The 18,303-nt window shown below is 40.7% G+C and overlaps 1 protein-coding gene across 7 annotated transcripts in view; it reads left to right on the forward strand.

Annotated features, from left to right (window-relative positions):
- The window catches only part of RIN2 (Ras and Rab interactor 2), a 239,526-nt gene that overhangs the window by 64,938 nt on the left and 156,285 nt on the right, over window positions 1-18,303 (forward strand). The window lies entirely within an intron of this gene.

Below are 18,303 nucleotides of genomic sequence, written 5' to 3' on the forward strand. Positions count from 1 at the left end.
AGTCTTCAGTCAGCTTCCAGGTTGGCCGGGAGCTGACTGGTCAAGGATGATCTCAGTGGTTTGGCTCCCCTCAGCCCTACATGTCTCTCATCCTCCAGCACATTAATCAGGGCTCCAAGAGAGTGAACATGCATGGCATCCTGAGGCTAAAGCTTAAGAGTAGCACAGTGCCACTTCTTCCACATTCTGTTGGCCAGAGCAAGTCATAGGCCAGTCGAGATTCAAGAGATGAGAATTAGACTCATCTCTTTTGATATAGACTCATCTCTACGAGAAATAGGCCTTGATGTGAGGAGTTGCAAAGCCACCTTGCAAAGAGTAGGCGTACAAGGAGGTTGGAGAACTGTGGTCATCTTTGCAAGTAAAATTCAAGTATTATACTGAGAGAATTAACATTACAATGGAAAAGGTAGAAAGGAAACTATTTGTGTGACTTATAACTTACAAGAAGACTAGAACTGATTGAGAAGAGAGAAGAGCAAGAGGAGGCTGAGATGGACATGGAATAGAGGTGTCGTGGATGATTTTCCCTGTTCTCCATCTGCCTACTTCTGTAAAAGGGGGAGATTGAAATGGATGGTGGGAGAGCACAAGGTTGGTAGTAAAGAGTTTCTTTTTCTTTACTATTCCTTTCTCTTTCATTTTCAACTGGGGGTAGTGGGCCGTGAGGGCATGGCAGGCAGATCAGAATTTAAGCACAATGCAGCCACTTTGCATCTAAATCAATAGAAAGAGGCCACTACATTTGACAAACCTGGAATAATAGCATTAGTCCTACTTACTTCCTGCCCCTGAAGCTTTAAGTTCCACATGGTTTGTCTGGTGGATTTTGTTTGCTGGAAGAGTTGGAAGACCATCAAAGGGAGGGGAAAGATCAAATGGTTCGTGTCATTTTTTTTCCCTATAGATTTTCAGGAAGGCTTTGACTTATGAACACTTGGTTGGCCTCCTGACACTATTACTGCATTCATTGTCACTTTTTATTCCTCCAATAGCCCTATAAGAGTGGATCATTATCAACACTTTACAGATAGGGAAACTGTGTCCAAAGCAGTTAAGTAAGTTACCTTAGATCACACAATTGGACAGTTGCAAAGGCAGGTTTTGAAGCTGGGCTGTGTGGTTGATTCACAGTGCACTGCACTGAACACCACCACACTAAATGTTGCCTGCGGGTCGGGCAGAAATGGCTGCCCAACAATGTGTAATCAGAGCAAATGGGGTTTAATCCTTCCCACTTGCTGTCACACTTTGGATTGAGATCTAAGGAGTGTCATAAAGGTGGGGCTGATGGGATGACATCACCACAGAGAATTCATCAGCCTTCAGTGAGAATCACCTACCTGTGAGAAGTCCCCACCTTCCCCAGAGTTATCAGAGTGGGTAATTTTTAACCCCAGCTGGGTGGCCCAACTTCTCCCCTGACTGAGTTGTGAGCCCCCAGAGACCAGGAGTGAGAGCCCTATTTCCCCTACCCCAAGCAGTGCTCTGATAGTGTCTAGAGCAAGCATGATCCTCTGCCCCCAGAACCAAGTGTTATCAGTGTTGGGGTTCTTGGGCTCCCCAAGATAGAAATCGAGAGGAAGCCCCAGAGAAATTTCCAGACATTTTATTAAGCTTATGCTTGAGCACAAGGGAGGCAGCATAGAGGAAAGGAAGGCTCCTCCGAATTTAGGCGCTGGTTCTGCATGGCTACTTTTATAAGGTTGTAACAGGGTGCAGCCAGGGGGACCCCAAAGAGGGATTTGTAATGGGGTCCAGAACTCAGGGTGTCCAGGAAATATTAGAAAAATATGGGATGTCCTCACCTCCTCAGGTCTGAACTGGGGGATGGGACACATGCAGCAGGGCCATTGAGAGTTGTTTTGCATAGCAACAGTTTTGCAAATAACCTCAGGCACAGTCATTTAACATATCTATAAGTTTTAATTGGTTTCATGGATATGTTAAATAGCTGTGGCCATGCTTTGAGCCAGGGGGATGGGAGTGACTTCCACCTAGGATGTAACTGGGAGGCAACTCCCCCTGATTACAGCGCCTGACTGAGAGCTTGGAGATGATTGGCTCCAAGCCAGGGGCTACACCTGCCCAGACTTACTATGGCAACCCAGGAAACCTAGAAAAATATGGGAATGCTGGCAGGTGTAACTGATTGTGGGAGGAGTTGGAATGGGGCTGCAGAGGAAGATTGGCGCTGGGATTTAAACCCAGGTGTGGCAGCAATGCTGGAGGGTTGGGACCATGCGGCTTTGGTGACAGTCAGGACCACTGGGCTTTGGGGTGCTCCCTTTTGCCACATGGCTTAGGAAGCAGCAGAGACCTTACTGGGAAGGAAAAGGGTGAAAGGACTCTTGCTGGTGGGCCATGAGAAGGTGCCACATGGTTTGGATTAACTGGAGATGGCGGTGGCAACACAGCTGATGGTGCCAGGAACCGAAGGGCTGCCTGAGCCATTTACTTTACTTCTTTTCCTGAGATATGGTACCTCGGACTGGGCAGAGGGAGAAGGAAGGGCTGTGTGCATTTGTGGGTATTCTAAAGGACTTTAGTATTTTAATGAAAACATTAAGTCATTACTGTAAGTCTGTATAACTTTTTAAATAAATAATTCCTTTCCTTTTCACCAATCTCTGGCATTGAGAGACGTCTTTCCCTGGTGGTGGGCAAGGTGAACTTAGTACAGGGAGGAGAAACTCTGGAGCACAGGGAGGGGTCCATTCGGTAATAGTATATTACTCCCCACCCCCATAACTGGGTCTGTTCTGTAATGAGGTGGGGATAAGATGGACCTGTGTGAAAAAGCAGGCTTTGTGAAGAAGGCAGGCTTTTGAAGTTTTCCGAAGTGGAAATTTCCACTTCAGGTGGATTTATTTCTTCCTTTTTCTGTGTTGCTTGGCCACTATTTTCACCTTGCCCATCACCAGGGAAGGACGTCTCTCAATGCCAGAGATTGGTGAAAAGGAAAGGAATTATTTATTTAAAAAGTTATACAGACTTACAGTAATGACTTAATGTTTTCGTTAAAATACTAATGTGGGGGCAAGATGGCAGCATTGCTCATTACTACCACCCCAGGAAGGTGGCATATCAACCAAACCTTGATCAACTGCGAATGTGGAACAGTGGTTTAGACGTCTGCTAGAAAGTGGTTAGAAGGGAGACAAGACATTTTTCCTAGGGAGTGGAGGAGTGGTTGCATTCTTGTGGTTGTCTTATTGGTGTTTTTTCTCGCCACCTGTTGTCCTTGGGATTTCCAGGAGGGACAGCTGCATAGTGCTGGTTCTGTAGATTTTCTTATTCCATATCCTTGGGATCCCTGGCCCAGTTTCCTATGCTGTCTCACAAGTCATGAAGCACTGCTGAGCCATTTGAAATATTACTCAGGGCAGTTCCTTTGGAAATCCCTCCTATGCCTTAGTTACCTGCACCAATGAGCATAACCCCACCAGCTTCTCCCACTGGATGTCCCTCCTTTACCTCCTCTGGTTCTTAGGTGTCTTCTCCCTCCATGCAACAGAATATCCCTAACTATATGGTGGAGGATGTTTCGTTTTAGCTCTGTTCTCCCTGTTCACTGTTTAGTTAAGGACTGGTGCTGCCATCAGCTGGCTGAGATTTTAAAGTGGTTTTGTGAAGATATAATTCGTTCCTTTTCTCTTCATTCTCTGTTTTTCCATCTACTCTGTTCTTTCCAACACTAGCAGATGCAGCTTAGAAACCTGTAATCATTAGGAGAATCAAGTCTTGCTTGAAAATAACAGCATTTATTGAAAACTAGCTAAAGTTGGGTCCTGTCCTAGGCATGTTACATGTTCTTTCCTCACAACAGCACTGTTTTTGTCCCATCCGCATTTTATAGATGAGAAAACTGAGACACACAGAGGTGAAGTCATCTGTGTGTTGCAGTGTCTGGCATATTGAAATGCTGAATGGGTGTTCATTATTTATAAAAATGAGCTGTGTCTTAGTTTGGGTCAAGAATTAGGGAGCAGGTATTCGTAGGGGCAGTGATTCCAGAAGTGAAGTGAGGGAGTTGAGGGGTGGGATATGGAAGGGAGATGGGCCATACAGGTTGCAACCATGAGCAAGTGATCACTGTGGGCAACTGGGGCTCAATCTTACCAGGCTCTAGGGACAGCTGTGTAACATACATCATGAAATTGTCCCACCAAAGGACACAGAAGTTGGGGTAATTTTAAAGAAATCATTGGGGCTTTAAAAAAGTAATTGTGAACTTCGTAATTGTGTCCTGTATGTTACCACCATTTGTCCAGGGAAGGAAAGTGGAAAAATGTTGTTCATTATTCCCTTTGGCTTCCTGTACTTTCCCTTTTTTCTCTGTCTCAGCTTTTACTGTGTAACAGAGCATCCTGAAGTCAATGGGCAAATTCATAATAAGGATTTATCCTCATAAGCTAAAGGTTGGCTGGGGTTTGGCTGATCTGGGTTGGGCTACTATAATGGGGTGGAGGGGGGTAACTGATCCAGGCTGGGCATAGCTGGGTGGCTCTTCTTCCTGCACAGGTCCAGTGAGGCTTGGCTTCTTGCTGAGGTCCAGGTTCAGGCCTTCTCCACCTGAGAGCATTCTAAGTCCAGGTTTGTGGGCTGAGGCTGCCTGAAGGAAGCTCTTCTTGTGACCATGACAGAGGCAAAGGGTGCAGGTAGAAATCTGAGAAGCTCCTTAACCGACCCTTCTACATTATAACATTGACCAAAGCAAGTCACATGGCCAAACCCAAGCCAAGAGGCAAAGAGGTATATTCTGCCTTTACCGGGGAAGTTCCTATTGCTGACCTAGGCTTAGGATCAAAAAGGCACTCTGCCATGCTTCCTCGGCCTTCTGCCAAATCGGGCAAATATAATGTGAAATTTGAAAGCCTTTACCAGTGCCAGTTTTAGTTATCACTTTGGGCATAATTCCAACTCCTTAGTGATATTCTAATTTGTTATTAATGGGAGATGACATGGTTATTGAAAGCTGCACATCCTCAGGTTCTCAAACCTCTTTGTTACTCAGACCTCAGCTGAGGACTGTTGCCTTTTCGAATACCATAGTTTTGTTCACCATGGACTAATGAAGTGTCTGGAGTTGTTGAGCTTGTTTCTCCTGCAGTGACAACTTGTTACCACCTTAGCAGCTGCCTACAATGCTTAAACTTGGCATCTGTGTGTACCAGTTGCTCAGGCTCATCAGAATGAAATAGGAGCAACAAGTGGGATGAATAAATTCTCAATTACACTGATGTGTATATTTTCCTGTTTCAGGAGAAGTATTTGAATTCTGCAAAAATGTCATTTCTTTGCTTCTCTCAGTACCTTGGCTCTCTCATCTGGCATGAATACCATCCAGCTGGAAGGAGAAGAGGCAAAGCTTTCATGTTGGTTGGAATTTGCAGCCATAAATTTACAGGACTTTTCCAAATTAGCATGGCAAAGATGCAGTTTTATGCTTTTTGTGAGTTATAAGTCATAAAGCATATGCTAAGAGTGGCTTGACTGTTGTGTTGTTGGCCCTGTGGTCTGAATGATTAAACATCTTTCCAAATACTTGCAAGTTATTTATACTGGGCCCATGCATTGTCCAAGCAAGCAAGCAAGTGAACACAGGCCTTGATGCCAACATCTTAACGGTGACACCTAATATGGCCCAGAAGAACATTCTAATTAACCTATTAATGAAATCACATGCCTTACTAGTACTTTTAAATGCCTGTGGACTTTTTTTATAAATGCACAAGGATTGAGCAGAAAGAACCAGACTATGAGACAATCAGTAAGTGTTACTCCTTGGTGGCAGTTTATTTTGGGGTTCCCTCAAACTAAACCCTGAAACAAGGATTTCAATGCAAGTAATTTATTTGGTAGATAATTCTAGGAAAAAGTGGTGGGGAAGTGGGGAAATGAGACAAGGAAGGGAAAGCAATTGTGTTAATGAGCAAATTACCACTGTGGGCATCTGAAGAGCTCTGAAAGATGGTGTTGACCTCACCTCAGAGTTCTTTCACTGAAGGAGTGGGGATGCTAGGATATTTATCCACCAACCCGTATATATCATTGGTGACGACCTTTCCAAGTGACAGTAACTCCCTGCTCTTCTGGTATACCCATGAGCGAATCAAGTATGCTCCTGCTAAATACTTTTGCAGTGGGAACCCTTGACATGTATGGGAATGGTGGTTGCTAAGGGGACATGGGTATGGCACCATTAGCATCTGCTAAAAGGTGCTCCAGAGGTTTTGAGGAATGAAAGGAGGAAATTTGTAGCTTTTAAATCTGAATACAGCAAAAGCTAAAATATCTCCATGGCCTTTGGACTAAATGGGGAAAGAAGAGCTTTTTTTTTTTTTTTTAAAGAGCTATATATCTAAATTTCGGCACACCCATACAATGACACATTGTACAACCACAATAAGAGGAAGAGCTACTATGTTGATCTGAAAATCTCTTCAAGTTATAGTTTTAAATAGAAAGAAATTACAGAACAGGATAATATCTAGAATATGTTCCCATTTATAAAAACAGATTTATTAGAGTATAATTTACATTTTATAAAATTCATTGATTTTGAACATTGTAGTAAATTTATAGTTTTCTAGAAATTTCATGTAAATGGTGTCATATGATATGAGATCATTTGCATATACTTTCATTCAGCATACTATTACTATTAAAGTCTTCCATGATATAGCATAGTATTCATTGTATGAATACATCAGTTTTTGCTTATAGACATTTGGATTGTTTTTAGATTCATTCATGCATTCATTTATTTATTTATTTTTAAGGATTTTATTTAATTTTTTTAGAGAGAGGGAAAGGGAGGGAGAGAGGTAGAGAAACATTGATTTATAAGAGAGAAACATCGATCAGTTGCCTCTTGCACATGCCCTGCCCCAACCTCGGACTCAACCTGCAACCCAGGCATGTGCCCTGACTGGGAGTTGAACCAGTGACCTTTCACTTTGCAGGATGATGCCCAACCAACTGAGCTACCCAGTCAGGGCTGGTTTTAGTTTTATTATTATAAATAATGCTACTGTGAACATCCACCTACAGGTCTTTATGTGGACATATATTTTTCACTTCTCTTGGGTAGGTACCTAACAAGTGAAATTTCTGGGTCATATGATAAGTATATATTTACCTTTTTAACAAACTGCCAAACAGTTTTCCAAAGAGACTGTACCATTTTGCTGCATTCTCACCAACAGTGTATGGAGGATCTGATTTCTCCATATCGTCACCAACAGTTGGTATTGTCAGTGTTTTGATGTTAGTCATTCTGATTGAAGTGTAGTGACATCTTATTGTGGGTTTAGCATTTCCTAATGACTAATGATGTCCAGCATCTTTTCATGTGCTTGTTGCCATTCTCTCTCTCTCTCTCTCTCTCTCTGGTGTTGGGTTGCATGTCTTCTTTTTATAGATTAGTAAGGGACTATTGTAATTTTTTCTGTAAGTTCAAAATTATTTCCAAAGAAAGTTTTTAAAAAGTCTAGCTCCCATCATTCCCCTGATGCCCCATCAGAATGGCACACTCTGGAATTGTTTTATACTGTGGACATTCTCACCAAAGGAATAAAAAGGAATTGCAAGATCAGCTTTTAAATCTATTGCCAGAAAGAGGCATTGGTCTGGTAATGACCCAAGGGGTCTTTATTAAATTATGACATAACTCCTTAACAACTTTTTCTTTGTAAATGGGAAACTGGGAAAAAAATGTCCAGATGTTGGATAAAGAAAAACATGAAAGGGCTTATCTTATCTTGCTTTCTTCAGTTACTGCAGAAGTTACTCAGATTCCTCAGCCTTTTCTCTGTGGAGATGGGAGGGAGGCAGTTGCTATGTGGCCACCTGACAGTGCTGGGCAGACTGAGAGTGGAGGGACGCGCAGAGCTGCTCAGTCACTCCTGCTGCGGCATGAGCATGGGCACTTGTGCTCCATAGTTGCTTTCCCATTCTCCCTCAGTCCACATGGACCCTGACTGGGGCACAGTCCTCCCATTTGTGGAGTCACCTCTCACTTCCCACCAAATCCATGTTTCTACAATGTCTCACATAATGAAAGTGAACTGTATATTTGCCTATAGCTAAATTTACTGAGTTCAAACACAAAGTAATGGGCTAATTTAGCCAATAGCCGACAGAGTAAAGAACAATGCAGTGGAAAAGAAAGATTTTGCAGTCCACAAGCCATCTCCCTGACTCTGTGCAGGTAGGCTTGTACTTACTTACTGGCTATCAGTTTTTCAAATATTTAATTAGTGCCAATTGTTCATTCTTTCATTCACTCATTACATTTTTATGGACTCCCAATATGCATCGGACACTGTGTGAGGCTGAAGGCATTAGTGGTGAACAAAAGGGGCAAAGTGCTTTCCCCCAAGAGGCTTCTATCCTGGTGGGAGAAACAGACAATAAACAATAAAGCAAACAATTACACAATATATATTTCAGGTTATAGTAAGGTTTACAAAATAAAATAAAATACAATAAGGAGGTAGTGACAGATGGGTTCATAAAAATTCTGGAAGGATGTACTACACAAGATTAACAAATAGACCTATAGTTTTAAAATTTATTTAGTTATTTTAGTAATTTATTTTCTAATATTTCTATAACAAACTTATATTGCTTTTCTAATAAAAAAGTATTCTAAATTTACCAAAAACATTAGATTTGATTGTTCACATACTTGAATCATAATTTTATAAGCAAAAATATTGTAAAAACCACCTGAAAAATAATACATAGTCTTTATTACCTGGGGTTTGGTTTCTGCACATTTTAGGAATTTTGATATTTGGAAATGTAAGTAAGTTATAGAAAGCTTATTAAAAATTTATAAAATGCCTTCCTGATGGGTAATTTGAAATGATGACTAATCACTTCAAGTCTTGGTAAACTGTAAGTTTTGTTAAGTAGGTCAGAATAGAAAATGATAGCATTCACTGTAAGATCCAGGGACCAAAACATTTGGGACCAAAATGCTGTTTCTGACATTATTTTTGTTTGTTTGTTTAATTTTTATTTGCAAATGGGAGTACAGATGTGTGTTTAGGAGTTCACACAACAAAAAAACATGGAGATGTCAGTCATTTCACTAACTCAGCCTAAGAAGACCCCATATGGAAAATTCAGACAAAAATAAAACATTTTAAGACCAGACCCAGGCTATCTGCTTTGGAGCTCAGCTCCCTGGAACAGATGCGTATGTCAGTGGTGTGTATGGTGGTGTAGGGTTGATCATGTTGCCTACTTCTACCTTCCTTCCCTCTGCTCTTTCTCCTTCCAGTGCTTCCACATACCTGACTCTGCCTTTTCACTGATCTGTGCCACTTTCCAAAAAAGGTGACATGTTATTTCCTAACATCACCACTGATTATAACAACAGCTCACAACAACTAGTGTGGTCACACAACACCCCCAGCTAAGACATTCACCAAACCTCCCTGTCCCACATTGTCAAGTCATTTGATTTCTGGTCTATGCTTATTTTACAATCCACTTTGGCCAATCGAATGCATGAATAAACCAAATTCTATCCAAATATTAACTTGATTTTGATGTTTGGTAAACTTGGTCATGTTTTCTTATAATAACCAATTCAAATTTATATTTATCTATTTAACAGAAACTCAAAATTTGTGTCCATGTGGATTATTAACTAGGTCTCATTTTAAGTCTAAATTCTATGGCTCTACTCATTGTTTCCAGTGATTTCCATTGTTTAAAGTGATTGATCACAGTAGCTTCGAGGCTTGTTTGTTTGTTTGCTTATTTAGTTTTACTTGCTTATTGATTAGATTCTAAGGAGCCTCACTTTCATTCCCTTGCTTTCCTAGATAACTCATTACTGAGAAATGAAATAATACTACTTAAGAGAAGGCAAGAATTTTCTCTGAAGAGATAAAGTGTACTTACAGCAAAAGTTAACATTTTAAAGTTTGATAGTATGCAACAAAAATTAAAGAGGGTGTCTAAAGGACTATTTGAGATTGAATGAAAAATCATATATTGATTCCTTTTTTCTTATTAACAAAGTACCAGCCTCACTAAAAATAATTCATTTCTTTTTATGTAACTCTATTATGCATTATAGTAGTTCAATTTTGCCATAGAGTTATTAGACTTTATTTTGAAATTTGCCTTTTTTTCCTTCTTTGAACTTTGAAAAAGCAGAAGTTATGCTGACATGCTCAGTGTGGTATTTGCTGATGCGTGAGAGTGCGTGTGTATGGCTTTAATTATTAGTTGTTTTTTCTCCTTCAACCTTTTCTTTCAGCTAATGTGAATCACATTGTATTTTTCCACTCCTGAGCACTATGATTCATTGCCATCTACTTCCTCTAGAGCTCTCTACCCCACAGAATCCTTTGGGAAACGTATTAGTCATGGCCAAGCAAGGCACCTTGTGTGCCTATGATCAGCATCAACTCCAACTACTGTGTCCTTAGGAGGAAGATGAAAGTTGCTGTAGCATCTTCTTTGAGGGAATTATTATGACCTAAGTTTGAGGGTGTGTATGGTTTGTATCAGTCTGTGATTCATCTTTACAGTATACAGGCAAATTGGATGTTAAAAAAGACAGATGTCTCATTTGCTTCAGAAGCTTTTCAGGCACACTTCTGGCCTCAGGAAATAAACATAAGAGTTGATCAGAGTCCCTTGCTGGTGGCACATGCATAATATTTGTGGATGGATTGAATCTTCATGTAATTGTATTGATGCTGTTTTGAAGAACTTGGCACATACTCATTTATCTCAAACATGTTTTTTAATTAAACCTGTTTGGTCTAATTTCAGAAAATTTCAAGCCAAGGGATTTTTTTTCCCCAGAGGCCGGACTTATGAAGACATTCCTAATGTCATACATTAACCATATCAATTATTGTTGCTAGGTTTCAGCTTGATTTAGCATCGTTGATTGACACCTTGTGGCCATCTCTGTCCAGGGTGTAGATTAAATCTTACCCCCGTTGATTTCACCTGACCTAAGACTGCAATGTCTGCTGTCTCTGCAATCAGGAGAACTCTTTAATTTTCCTAATGAGTGTAAAGCCTCTTCAAATTCAAGGAGCTGGAGCAGTTAAGAGCAGGTACAAATGGTCAACCATTTAGACAGGCTGAACGAGATGTTGGAAGATCACATTCTTGGCTGAGCCTTGGTGGCATTGGTAAACTCCTTTTAGCTGCTAGGCCTTATGAGTCTTTTAGCATGGAGGCTTAAAGGTGGAAATACAAACAGAAAACAGTGCACTCCGGGTAAGGGTTGGACATGGTTAACCAGCAATCAGAACTGGGTCTCCAAAACAAAAAGACTGACAAAATATTAGATGAACATATATGAAATATAACTCTTTAATCTTGGCATTGAAGGGATTGCCAACTCTGTCTCATTGAGACAATGGAGCTCTTGTCTGGATATTTTTGCTCTTACCTCTTGTTGATCATCCTGAAGCTCTTGGGAATACAGAACATGGTACTCTTCCTACTTAGAATATGAATGGAGGTGCTGGCATGCTGTTGGGAAATCAAGGAGAGTCACATTCTAACTCCACTTTGATGTTGGCCAGCTGCAAGACCTTGGGTAGGTAATTTAGCCTTTGGGCCTTACTTTCTTCACTGATGGAATTAGATTAGGGCCAATACTGCTTGAGGACCTGGAGTGCTATATTGAAAAGGATTCTCTGGTACTCCTTTGGGAAATATTGCCACAACTGATTATCTGTGCAATGTCAGGGAGAAAGCAAGTGCCTGGGATCTCCATACACTGGTGATCTCTCAGCTTCCTCCCAGTACTAACTGCACTCTAAGATGTTGTGACTTATATGACAAGTCTAGAAGGTCATATTTGTTGCTAATATCATGGATAAAAAGATAGCCTGAACCTTGTCTAAAGAAACCTTTATAGGCCCAGAAATTCAGTCAACCACAAGGGAAGGCCCAGGCCGTAAATTGTTTCTTCTGATTGGATTCACAGCTTGCTCCTATGTAAAGTACAGTGCTAGGATATTGATCTACCCTGGGAGCTAGTGCCTGGTGAGGAAACTGGAATCCTCCCTCCCTGATGATTTAGAATTTGTAGGGCAAAGAAAATACACTACTTTTTCAGAGGTACCTTTGATAAGCTTTGAATTAGAAAGAAAATGAATTGTCTTAGTAGCTATTTCCCAAGGATAACTGTTCTGCAATTAGAGGTACTGGATATCTGACCGGTCCCCCTCCAGTCCCTTCTCCTAATCAATTTACAGGAACTCACTTTCCATTCTCACTAGAGTGTTTAGTTTTAATTGCCTTGTCGCTCCTGGTTGTTACAGTGAAGAAGAGTTTATTTCAGTGGGATTCAAATAATGTTTGTTCTCTATAGCCTTTTATTTATCTTATTTTAGCCATGTCATAGGACCCAATTAGGAAACTAGTTGGACATGGATTAAAAGATGTTTGAACAAAGGTTGCAATATTGTTTAAAATACCTAAAACAGCAAAAGTCTAAAGCAACTTAAGTGTTTGCCAGTTGGTTAGATGTATCACGGTGTGCCTTTCGAAGGAATGTGAAGGGATGACGTGGATATGTTGTATTAACATGAAAAGATGTCCTGATATAACATGCAGATCACAGGACAGTATGTGTAACCTGACCTGTTTAGGTAAGACTGTGTATGTGTGCATGCATACATGCATATATGTGGGCATACACATAAATTCTAGAAGGACACATTCTTATTGGTTAATGGAACTTGTCCATGGATGTAAAAGGGTTAGAAGGGGTCTTAGTCAGCTTGGTCTACTATGACAAAATACCATCAACTGGGTGGCTTTAACAACAGAAGTTTATTTTCTCCTGGTTCTTGAGGCTGTGTGCCAGCATATTTGGGTCCTGGTGAAGGTGTATATAAATATTCAATCTATAACAAAAAGAAACTGTTGGTCAATATAATTTTGTGTTGTTTTAATTTTCACAAAGAATAAATGATCAAAATGTTTTATTTTGAACAGAAAAACCTATCACTATAAGTGGCCACAAATGACACCTAGTTCAAACTTTCTATTTTTACAGATAATCAAAGAGGTATTTTGACTTTCCCAAGGTTACATTAATGAAAATGCAAGTGCAAACTGAAGATTGCTACTCTAGTGTTATTTCTACTATAAAATCTTTGAATTAATCATATAAAATATTAAATCAAAACAAAGACATTATATGGTTCTCATTAAATTCAAAAGGCAAAAACAACTTGAAATGTGGCCTCAGTGCTCCAAGCAATTTGTTGCTATTTTCACAGAAACACTAGTTTTCACTGCTGATTCCATTGGCTTTAACCTTGTATTGTGACAGAGTAGTAGAGACTGGTAAAATCAGATGGCCAACATTATGATTAATAATTTGTCAGAGATAACCAGAAAATAAAGCCTGATTCTAAATAAGGTCATTTTGATGGTAAGTGAGCAGATGCCAGTTTTAACTGACTATATGCCAGCCTTTCTTAGTTATATTTTAAAGTTTTAACTTGGCCCTGTAGGAGAGGGGACAATTTTTCGCTCTTAGTTCTGGCTGGTTTAATAAGAAAATAGCCATGAGACAGATTAATAGGAGAAAATAATCAAATTTAACTATGTATGTACATACAGGGGTTCTGTAAGACCATGTGACCTTAGGAGGGTTGTGGCTTATAGTCAAACCTCAGTTGTCTAACAGCTCCCATCTCGAATAATTCAGTTCTCAACCAAGTTGTTCATGGACAAAATGTTATGGTTGCCAAACAAAACGTGGGTTCTTGATATCTGTGTGATCAGTCACGCATCTCTCAGGCAACAAATGAAAGAATGCACAATATGAGTATGGTTAGGTTTTCTTACAAATCACTTCTTGAACAGCCTTATGGAACAAATTAAGTTCAAGAACTGAGTTCCACTGTATATGCCTTCTTGAGCTAAGGATAAAGGTAGTGGTTTGAGACTTCAAAGGGAAGGTAGGCAGTTCCCATGGAATGGAAAAGCAAATATTTGATAAACATTTAAAATGTTTGCTGAGCCATCTTTCACAATGGGAGGCAGAAGGGACTTAGATCAAAGGGGTCTTGCTAGGTTCCTGCCTGTCTGTCACAATGTTCATACTAACCTATACTTATCCGTGATGATAGCTCCCTTTCTGGAGCATGTCCTGTATCTAAGTTCTTTTAAGCAGTTTGAGGGAAGGGCCAAGGTTCTTCCTGAGTCTTTTCCTTAAAAAAATAGCCAGTTTAAAATAATTAATATCCCCCGAAAAGCATATTTTGGGGTAGTAAACTCTGCTTCCACTCAGCACCAGAAAGTAAAGTAGTACACTGTGGACTTTTAAATGATTACTTTCCTCCCCAGATTCCTTTGAAGCTCAGACAAAAAAAAAAAAAAAAAACGTAATTTTAGAAGATATGAGAAAAGTGGGTCAGGTGACTGGGCACAGACTGAGAGAGATATTGACCAGTTGTCAACAGTCTGCTTTTGTGTCCTGTAGTCTGGAATACCTCTCCCTGACAACACTCTCCCACCCCCACTTGTGTCAGTAGCAGGCAAGGGGTTTCTCTGAGCCAGTCCAGCCTCACACACATTTCCATTGAGTCCAAGGCCAGGCTGGTCTTCCCAGACCAGTGTGGACCCTGTATTCCATGTGCCTAGAGTGGGCATTTTCAGACTTTCCTGGGCATCTGAATCCCCTGCAGAGCTTGTGAAAATTCTCCCAGGGTTTCTGATTTACTAGATCTAGGGTGGGCCCTGAGAATTTACATTTATAACAAGTTCTCAAGTTTGATGTATGCTGGTTATTAGCTTTGGGAGTGAGGTGTGGAGAAAGCAGGCCTGATTTATAGTGCTTGCTGATTTCTGTGTGGTGTAAATATTTTCACCCATCTACCTAGGGTTTAACAACCAACTTTCAAAGAGCCTGAATGTTTAATAGTTGACTCTTGTGAGCTGGCCCCACACATTGCTGCAGGTGACACTGACACTACTGATCTAGGGCAGTCCTCAGGGTTTATACCATGAATTTCATCTATTTTATTTGTTGGAGAGCCTGCCCACTCTAACTCTGTGTCTCCACCCCTTGCCTCTGTGCCTGGGCTTTAAACTCATATATCCTGCCCACTCTTGGTCATCTCCACTTTGGGTCCTCATACCCACAGGTTCCTCACACTTGGCTGGTACAAGTTCAACTATTTTATGTTTCTCCCATTATACCTGCTACCTTTCTAGAATCCATATTTTGGTGAGTTGTACCAAGTTTCCTAAGAATGAAACTTGAATGTTATCTTATCTACCTTTTCCTCTTCCCACCTCTCACATGCATCAAATCCTGTATCTCCTAAATAAATCTCACATATATGCCCCACCTTTTATACTCATCTCAAATGTCTACTATATTTCCTCTCCCCAACCCATGTTGGTCCTCCACAATGTCACTGTCCTAGTGAGAAGTTTTCAGTGATGCCTGTCATCTATAGGGTCAAATCTAAATTTGTGTGCTCTACAACCTGATCTCCTCATCCAGCCTCAATTTCCCTTCCACAGAATACTTGGGGCTCTAGCAGTAGTGAGCAATATTGGATATGTGGCTTCTCCAAAGGCATTTGCTAACCCTTCACTTCTTCCTGGCATTTCTCATGTTCTTTTCTCTGCCTGGAACCCCTTCTGCTTCCTACTCATCCTTCCAGGCTCAACTTAGAGGTTGCCTTCTTGGTAAAGCTCTTTCTGTTCTCCCTCAGAAGAAGTTACACTTTCTATATTCAGTTTCTATTGTACTGGTTGCAAATCTCAGTTTTCATAGTGTAAGTGTCTGGGTGCAGAGGGCAGCATTTTAATGTGTGTTTTATCTCACATTGCCTAGTATATTGTATATGCTCAGCCATGTTTGTTAAATAGAAGAGTGATTGAATGAACTGTGGGCCAAGTATCACTCATCCACAGTTCATAAGATGGAGTAGGGGGAGCTGGAAAAGTGAAAGGCAGAATTAAAGCTGGCTTGTTCCTCTCCCACAAATTTTTAAAAGATGTTTTCAGACTACCCAGGAATATGGTATCCAGAACCTTCAATCCCACAAAGTCCATTTTGTGTTCCAGCCTTTAAGATAAAGCTAAGTGTATTTTATTTCTAGGCAGCTCAGATCTCCAAGCTTCCCAGGGGAATTGCAGAGTAGAAATGGTGCAGGACAGATATACTAATTTAAAACACTGGTAATGGCTTTGCCAGTCATGTTCATCCTACCAGTCACAATAGTGCTTGGTGATTTATACTAATGAGAGAGATGCTGTGAGTTCATTGCAAAGTTGTCTCTGCAAACCCATCAGCTTGTTGTGATTCTTCTCTTTTGACTATTTACTTACTTATGTTTGTGGTGTCAGAACCTTGTTTTCAAAAACTTCCCATCCTGTTTGATGAGGAGGACATTATTTATAGACTCCAAATTAACTTAACCTTTTTAAAATCTCTGCTCAAACCACAAAATTCTCAGCCAGACTAGGTTTCTTATTCCCCATGGTTTGAACATAAAGATGATGTGAGCGTTTTCTCATAATGCCCATCACTTCCACATTCCCCACCAGTTCCTCCTTGTTAATTGGAAGTCAGTTGAGAATAGCAGCTCCTCCTGCTGCTTTCTCAATCTTCTGAGGGCTGAATTTGTCAGCCAGTTAGGTCAAGGGTGTGTCATATGCAGTTTTTATCACAATGGTACTATGAGAATGTGTGTGGACAGTTGAATTTCCCATCAGTTCTGTCTTTGGCCTTTCTTCCTGATTTCTGCAGTAGGAGTGAGTCACTCATTCCCCACATTTGACGGTGGCTGTGATGACCCTGTCATTACAGTAGCACTTTTCTCCATTATTTGCCACTGCATATAGATGCATTAATTTATTTGTTCTTGGCTTAACAGAGACAGCTTACTGCCTTGACAAAAAAAAAAATCTATTTCTTTTGAACAGAACATGAACTCTCCTCCCTTTGTCATGTTCAATCACAATTCCCATTCCTTAAGGTCTCACTGACTCCTATGAGTTTCGATTGAGTTAATCATTTCTTCCACCATCCCTATATCTGTTTTTGCTTTTCCCTGCTTTGCTCTGTATTGTCATCTGATTGGCCTTACTAGCTACATTTTCTCAGGCTCCCTTTGCTAACTGGATTCTTGCTGGGTTGGGCCAATGTGAAGCCCTGGTGGATGTTGTGGGTAGAAGGAAGGGAAATGTGAAGACAATTCACCAACCTTGGTGTATTCGTGATTCATATTTGTGCCTTAGCAAAATTATGTTACCTGGGGTCATTACTGGAGAATAGTTACATCTGAACATGGCAGGCTGGTGAGTGTTAAGGGCTATTGAAATGACCAGTCACGGGATGTGAAAGACATTGGTGAGACGTTTGTGGAGGCCATAATTGATCTGGGTCTTGAAGAATGCATGGGCGTTTTCCTGGCAGATGGAGTCATGACAAATATGCTAGGAAGAGGGAAGAGTAGAGGAATGGTTAGGGAGACCCAAAGTTCTGGGCAGAGTGTGTATGCAAATGGGGATTCACTGGGTGGGACTGTAGAACAGGAAGCATGGTAGGAGAGGAAATAGAACAAATTAGGTTGGGTCCAGTGTAAGAAGAGCCCTCTGTAGGAACCTTGCAATGGAGGTTTATTTTCTCCTATAAGTGAGATCGTTAGAGCCCTATAGTTCTAGAATGAGAAGGGCAAGAAGATCAAGCTAGGACAACTCCATTTATAATCTACTTTATCTACGGGTCTCTATAGAATATTGTGTTTTATAAAAGTGTGCTGTGGCTTAAAAAATTCACAATCCACTGTTGTGGATGACAGAAAATGTATGGGTCAGGGGTTTTAGGTGCACACCACTGAATCTCCTCTAGCTAGTTTATGCAGGACGGTATATTGAGGAACAGTTTTTAGATTCTTGAAATGGGTCAAAAAGTGGACTTTAGGCTGAGCCTTTCAAGTGATTCCCAGAACTACACACAGAATTAGCTCTTCCAGGGTCAGGAAGCTGGTGAATCAGCCCAGGGTCTGTTCAGAGGCACACCAGCTCTGCCAAGGTCACTGACCCTGCCTCTTTCCCTGTGTCATTCAGCTCCCAGCAAGGCCTTGCAGGAGCCCTTCTGCTTCGCAGAACATAAATCACACAACTGAATCCCAGCAGCACAGAGACCAGGAGATAGGGTTTTGTTGTTTTATTTTTTCATTCTATGTTGGAAAGACAGGATTTATCCTGCAAGACCTTATCAAAGTGCCAGAATTATGGTACAAAGATTTGGAGCACACACAAATTACA

Source organism: Desmodus rotundus, chromosome 6 (genome assembly GCF_022682495.2).
Source record: "Desmodus rotundus isolate HL8 chromosome 6, HLdesRot8A.1, whole genome shotgun sequence".
In the NCBI taxonomy this organism is placed as follows: Eukaryota; Metazoa; Chordata; class Mammalia; order Chiroptera; family Phyllostomidae; genus Desmodus; species Desmodus rotundus.